We start from the raw sequence: 8,139 nt of genomic DNA, 5'->3' as shown, positions 1-8,139 counted from the left end.
CAGTGTTGGCATGGAGAAGTCCAAGATGTTGGACTTTAAATCTAAAACACTGGAGGATAAGGAACTCGAGGGTTGGAATCCCTATGCAGAGCCATCCACTATAAAGGAGCGTGGATCATCACCTGGGTAAACTCACATCACAGGTGGTAGTACCTCAGTTGGTTAATAGCCCATTTTATCTCCAGGGTCTCTCTCCTCACCACTGCATAACTTGTGTTGTGGTCCAGTTGTTTCCAACTCAGGTACATTATGGAGTGTCCAACACTGTCGACACTTTGGCTCAGCATGGCCCGCAGGCCTGTGTCAGAAGCATCAGTCTGCAAAATAAAGAGTAAAGAAAAATTTGGGAGTTATTAAAACAGGTGTTGAAGTGAGGGCCATTTTTAAGTCATGGATTGCTTTTTCTGTTTTTTTTATCCCAGACCACAATGTTCAGAGCTTGCTTCTTTGTCAGATCAGTTAAAGGGGCAGCCCTCTCTGAGAAACAGGGTACAAACCAGCGATAGTAACCCACTAGCCCTAACAAAAGCTTGTACTTGCTGCTTAGTCTTTGGACGGGACCGATTTACAATGGCAACAACTTTGGAACACTGAGGACATACGGTGCCTCTGCCTGCTAAATAGCCTAAATGCTTGGCCTTAATTAACCCGAAGAAACATCTCTATATATTGATCGTGAGGCCAGCTTCACTAATGTTGTATATGATCCTCCCAGGTGTCGGATAGGCGGCACTATAGGTTTTGTGGGGTTGTACTACTCTGTCCATCAGATGCTGGAAGGTCGCCGGTGTTCTGCGCAAACTAAATGGGAGAACCATATACTGCCATTGTCCACTTCTTGGGGTACTAAATGCAATGTTTTCCTTTGCGTATGCCGCTAAGGGAATTTGCCAGTACCCTTTGGTCATGTCTAGGGCGGTCAAGTACTGAGCTGTCTCAACCGTTCAAGGAGTTCATCCACAAGGGGCATCGGGAAGAGATCGAACCGATACACCTGGTTAAGATGTTGGAAGACATTGTAAAATCCCCAGCTTCCGTCTGGTTTAGAAATCAGAACAGTGGGACTGGACCATGGACTATAACTTTCCTTGATTACCCCCAAGTCCAACATCCGTCTGTTCTCAAACTCAACCTCGACAAATTTGGCATCCAGGAGGCGATATACAGTAGGCATTGTTGAATGACGACTCCTGGGTCAGTAACAATGTCGTATTCAATCAAGGAAGTCTTTCTGGGTTTCTTATTCACCACCCTCTTTGCTCGAGTTAGATCAGAACCGAAGTTAAAGTGATTGACTGTGAAGAAGAAGTGGGCTGAAGCAGAGTAAGGATCAGGATCCCTTTCCTTCCATAGCTTCAGGAGGTTAACGTGATCTATACTCAGCCAAGCCCTTTCTCTCCTTAACTTCATATGGGCTCTGCCAATGAGCCAATAATTTGGAGTAATAATCTAATGCGTTATGTATTCCAAAATATTTAGTGAGGAATTAGCCTCCTCTTCCCAACCCTCTTTTAAAATGTCAAGAAGACCTCTGGGTTGTCGTCCATATAATAACTCAAAAGGAGAGAAGCCTGTGGGGGCTTGACAGATCTCCCAGTAGGCAAACAACACGAGGGGAAGCAACTGATCCCAGTTTCTTCCATCCTCGCTGACCATCTTACGCAACCGTTGTTTAAGTGTCTGATTAAAGTGCCCTACTAAACCATTCGTTTCGGGGTGGTATACGGAGGTCTTAAATGCTTGATATGGAGTAATTTGGCCACTTCACTTGATCCGTAAGGGTTTCTTTAGGGATGCCACCCTCACAAAGACCCCAACCAGATCCCATGCAATATTTTTTGAGTTAGCCATTCTCAACGGGATAACTTCCAGGTAACGGGTAGCACAGTCTACAATCATTAATATATATTTGTGACCTCTTGCAGACGGTTCTAGGGGACCTACAATATCTAACCCTAGTTGCTCAAATGGGATATCAACGCGCAGAACAGGAACAAGAGGATCACGGTCCTTCCAATGCATCTGTCACAACTGACACTGCAGACAGGAGGCACAGAAGTGTCGGAACTCCTCATTGATACCTGGCCAATAAAATCAGAACTTAATCCTCTCCAATGTCTTCTCAGTGCCTAAGTGGACACCCATGAGTTGCCAGAAAGTCCACGGCATTAACAACAATGACCTCACCTCACCCTCCTACTCGTCTACTCGATGAAGTAGATAATTTTTTAAAACAAAGCACAGACCCTGTGGAATTGAAAAATTGGTACATTGTCCGTCAATCAAAATGACAGCATTCAAAGTGAACTTCAAGGAATCATTGTTCCAATGATCCTGCTTAAAGGAGCCCGGAGTTTGTCTAAATTGAAAATGTAGTTCTGAAAGATGATCTGATGTGACCTCAAGGGGTGGAGTTATATACTGTGTTGTTGCTTCCTCTGCCTTGTTTATGTCATCAGACTACGACACAGTTACGTCACTCTCCTCCCATTGGGTGACTATACTAACATGGCTTCCCTCTGGTTGTATACGCAGCACGGGAACAACCTTTGATGGGTTTTCTCCATCAGTCACCAGGCGTAGTGTCTTTTTAGAGGTGGCAATCATACTCTGACCAATCCTGCCTAAAAATTACCGGACAGGGTGGACTGCGCATTAAAGCCACCCAAATTATGTTTTCATAGATGATGATACATTGGGTGGCTCTATACCAGCGGGTTTCCCCATGGGTACAGGTCAAACTGATCATGCCTTTTTCCCATTGTTGCGAAAGCACATATTGGCAAGCAACAACGGAAATGTTGCTGCCAGAATCAAGTAAGGTGGAGACCTTATATCCATTTACCACTACCACCTCATCCTGGGGTAAAGATAAAGGTTTAGTGAATAAAGAGTACCCCTCTCCCTTTGCTCAGCTGTCATCCATGGACTCACCAAAACTGGGGCAGTTAGCAATAGTGTGTCTAAGCTCTCCACTCTTATAACAACAAGGTGGATTTGAGGGCTTTTTCTTGGATTGTGCTGCAGGTTCCAGTTTGTGCCCAGAGGGCTCCGTGTGGGCCTCTGGGGAGGTCTGTAATGCTCAGCATGTCACATTGTTTTTTTGACCTGGTATGCAACATGGTGATGTTCAGTGCCTGATACGAGGTTGTCCATGGACTTATACTCCTGCCTCCAGACAATGCCTGGCTAGATGTTTGGGGAGGGCCTGTACCAGGAAATCAAAGGCGGCCAATTATGTGATTTCCTTCCTGGTGTTAACTTCTGGTTTTAACCAATGACCCACGCAACCCCAGATTTTATAGCCCTGGGACCTGGTTGGTTTTTCAGGGTCTAAGGTCCATTCGTGACAGGCCCTTACCTGCTGATCCAGAGTGATACCATATCACGGGACTACCTCGGCTTTTAATTTTTCATAGTCACCGGTATCATTCTCTGAAAGATCATATTAGGTATGCTAAGCCAGCCCCCTCAAGAACAGTGCCACTATGTGTGCCCACTCAGTGCAATCCCAGTGCTGGAAAGTGTCTATTCTCTCAAAGACTAGAAATTAGGTTTCAATATCATCATTTGGGTGCAATGGCAATAATGCCTGAGAGAGCTCCATTTGTTGATTCCTTTGGAGAGCCGCTCGAGCTTGGCTACATACCTCTGCATCTGCGATACAGGTTTGTTGTTGCCTCATCTGTATCTGGAGTTGCTGTATTTGTTCTGCCATCTGCTGGAACATCTCTGCAATGTTCTTGGGTTCTGACATTGCGATGAATCCTGCCGACTACATCACTGTAATAAAACACAAAGAAGCTCATGAAGTGTCTGTGGCACCCAATTGTAAACCCTATATATTATAAATAGCAGAAAAGTAAATGCATGTTAAGGCAAAGTCGAGACTAGTCCCGTTGTGTTGGTCAAGTCTGCCCTAAAATGGCAGTGGTTTCATTTATGGTTGTTTCTGGGCAGAACAGGTGGACACAGATGGGCTGACCTTAAAATTGACATCATAGATGGTGGTACATCAAACTTCCTTTCTGCAGAAGGAAAAGAAGAAGAGGTGCCATTATTACTTAGTGCCCTCAGCTGGTCCAGGGTAACATTGTCATCATCTAAGCCTGTAAGATGTTCCCCAAGCACACACATGTGACAATGTGCAAAACAATAAGTCTCCGAACATAAACATAAATAGAGTAAAAAAAAAAAAAGTCTGAAAATGAAGGTAATGCATTGTAACTTCTGCTTTTTCTAGGGAACACTCCGATTAGCTATAATCGTTTCATGTCATTTCTCTACTTTATAATAAGGTATTGTATTCCTGAACAGTGTCTTGTTCTCCCAGTATTTATGCTGGTTTAATTTACAGACTTTATCTGCACTTCCAAAACCTGATTGTTTTTAATTTATTTTTTTAATTCTTGTGATCAAATGGTAGCCATACCAGATGGTGCATGAATGTGCTTGGTGGAGCAATTTTGAGTCTTGTGGCATGTGATTTAGGATGAATGTACCTAAATGGAGTGCATTTTACGTCATAATGTCAGTTTCAGAAACAGGTTTCACTAGTTTTAAAAGTACACAATTACCTCTTTTAAAAAATGAAAAATCTAAATGATGATCATTTGAGATCCCAGATCTGACATTTCTTTGGCTGCTGGCTTGTTAACTATGACATACAGTTGTGCTTGAAAGTTTGTGAACCCTTTAGAATTTTCTATATTTCTGCATAAATAAGACCTAAAACATCATCAGATTTTCACTCAAGTTCTAAAAGTAGATAAACACAAACCAATTAAACAAATGAGACAAAAATATTATACTTAGTCATTTATTTATTGAGGAAAATGATTGAATATTACATATTTGTGAATGGAAAAAGTATGTGAACCTCTAGGATTAGCAGTTAGTTTGAAGGTGAAATTCAAGCCAGGTGTTTTCAATTAATGGGATGACAATCAGGTGTGAGTGGGCACCCTGTGTTATTTAAAGAACAGGATCTATCAAAATCTGCTCTTCACAACACATGTTTGTGGAAGTGTATCATGGCACGAACAAAGGAGATTTCTGGGGACCTCAGAAAAAGAGTTGTTGATGCTCATCAGGCTGGAAAAGGTTACAAAACCATCTCTAAAGAGTTTGGACTCCACCAATCCACAGTCAGACAGATTGTGTACAAATGGAGGAAATTAAAGACCATTGTCACCCTCCCCAGGAGTAGTCGACCAACAAAGATCACTCCAAGAGCAAGGTGTGTAATAGTCGGCGAGGTCACAAAGGACCTCAGGGTAACTTCTAAGCAACTGAAGGCCTCTCTCACATTGGCTAATGTTCATGTTCATGAGTCCACCATCAGGAGAACACTGAGCAACAATGGTGTACATGGCAGGGTTGCAAGGAGAAAGCCACTGCTCTCCAAAAAAAAAACATTGCTGCTCGTCTGCAGTTTGCTAAAGATCACGTGAACAAACTAGAAGGCTATTGGAAGAATGTTTTGTGGACGGATGAGACCAAAATAGAACTTTTTGGTGTTATATTTGGAGAAAGGAAAACACTGCATTCCAGCATAAGAACCTTATCCCATCAGTAAAACATGGTGGTGGTAGTATCATGGTTTGGGCCTGTTTTGCTGCATCTGGGCCAGGATGGCTTGCCTTCATTGATGGAACAATGAATTCTGAATTATACCAGAGAATTCTAAAGGAAAATGTCAGGACATCTGTCCATGAACTGAATCTCAAGAGAAGGTTTGTCATGCAGCAAGACAACGACACCAAGCACACAAGTCGTTGTACCAAAGAATGGTTAAAGAAGAATAAAGTTCATGTTTTGGAATGGCCAAATCAAAGTCCTGACCTTAATCCAATCGAAATGTTGTGGAAGGACCTGAAGCGAGCAGTTCATGTGAGGAAAACCACCAACATCCCAGAGTTGAAGTCATTCTGTATGGAGGAATGGGCAAAAATTCCTCCAAGCCGGTGTGCAGGAATGATCAAAAGTTACCGGAAACGTTTAGTTACAGTTATTGCTGCAAAGGGGGGGTCACACCAGATACGGAAAGCAAAGGTTCACATACTTTTGACACTCAGAAATATGTAATATTCGATAATTTTCCTTAATAAATAAATGACCAAGTATAATATTTTTGTATCATTTGTTTAACTGGTTTCTCTTTATCTACTTTTAGGACTTGAGTGAAAATTTGATGATGTTTTAAATAGATAGATAGATAGATAGATAGATAGATAGATAGATAGATAGATAGATAGATAGATAGATAGATAGATAGATAGATAGATACTTTATTAATCCCAAGGGGAATAGGTCATATTTACTGTATGCAGAAATAGAGAAAATTCTAAAGGGTTCACAAACTTTCAAACACAACTGCATGTATAAGAATGTCAATAATAATAATAATAATACATTTTATTTATTTGTAGGCGCCTTTCTAAACACTCAAGGACACCGAGCAATAAACAAAACACAGATTATAAACAAAGTAAAATACAAAAGTTAAAATCAGACAGAGCAATTGTAATCAAAGAAAAAAAGCAGTCTTAAACAAAGGAGTTTTAAGTTTAGATTTGAAAAGTGTAAATGATTCAATATTTCTAAGCTCAGATGGTAGTGAGTTCCACAGCAACTGAATGCTCTGCTCCCCATCGTGGTAAGATGGATGAAGAGGACACTCAAGTGGATGGAGGAAGAGGATCTAAGAGTACGGGAGGGAATGGCAAGATGGAGGAGGTTGGACAGATATGGAGGGGCAAGGCTGTGGATAGCCTTAAATGTTAGTAGTAAAATTTTGAATTGAATGTGGAACTGAACTGGAAGCCAATGAAGCTGCTACAAAACGGGAGTGTTATGGCGAATAGAGGGGGTTCTAGTAATGATGTGGGCAGCTTATAAAGAGATTTGAGAGAAAGACCAAAGAAAAGGGAATTGCAATAATCCAGACGAGAAGTGACAAGGCTATGAACAAGGATAGCAGTGGTGTGGGGAGTGAGGGAGTGAGAGACGAATACGATTAATGTTACGCAGGTGGAAATATGCAGACCGGGAGATGTTATTGACGTGCGACTGAAAGGATAAAGTACTGTCAAGGATGACACCCAGACTCTAAACCTGTAGGGAAGGGGGGACAGAGGAATTATCAATAACAAATGAAAAATGAACTCCCCACATGTGACAATACTACTTCTACTAGCATACTCATATGATTTGTATTTTCCTTTCATTTTGTGTGCCTTCCAGAGGTATTTTTTGAAAATATATGTATATAGTTAGTTTAACGCAAGGATTCTGATTTAGACATTAGCTTACATCCAGAAAGCGTTGTTATTATTTTACCGTTTTTTCGATTTTGTTTATCTCAGCTGCCACCACTCTATGGACCGGTTGTTACTGTGCAGCTTGGTAAATGACCAGGAAGTGAGGGGCTGTGACATCATTGGGCGGTGGGTATAAAGGTCAGAAAAAACATTTCCTGTCCATCCACGTTTGAGTATTTAATGAGAGTCTTCTTGGTTAACAACTCTAGTGCGACAACTTTTGTCAATGATTTAGGGTTCAGTCGTTGGTATTGATGATCGTGTTACTGACTCTCCTGTTTTGCTGCCTTTCTTGTTCAGAGCAGTACAGCATACGACAGCATTTCTAAACCACGTTTTCATGCAAAGAATGTTGCTCAAAGTGTTTTACAGCATGTCAAAGAAAGTATACAAGACAATTACAAATGTTAGCTTAAAAGTGCTTCTTTAGAAAGTCTTATTTTATTTATGTCATATATAATTAGAGCAATAAATGTGATGTTATCTTTTACTCCAGCACTTTTTTAGTGTTTAAATAATCTGTTTGCAATTAATTGTCAGCCTGAGTATCTTGTGGGAAAATGACGAGTCTTTGTGCATCGTGTCTGAAGAACAGACAGACGGCACCAAAAGGAAGGTTGGAGCCCCAGCTGTCCTGAACATGCTGATATACTCACTTGTCTGCATTTCAACCACCACATGCTGCTTTAAAGGCTAACGCTCTCAAACACACACCATATCTCCCTCATAGAATAAAATACCTGTACAGTACTTAATGGCTGCAGCCCCAATGCCCATTTTGTCCTACAATATAAAGAAAGAAAATGTGTGGATGAAC

The sequence above is a fragment of the Polypterus senegalus genome, chromosome 1 (assembly GCF_016835505.1).
Source record: "Polypterus senegalus isolate Bchr_013 chromosome 1, ASM1683550v1, whole genome shotgun sequence".
Classification (NCBI taxonomy): Eukaryota; Metazoa; Chordata; class Cladistia; order Polypteriformes; family Polypteridae; genus Polypterus; species Polypterus senegalus.
This window is presented reverse-complemented; position numbering follows the sequence as displayed.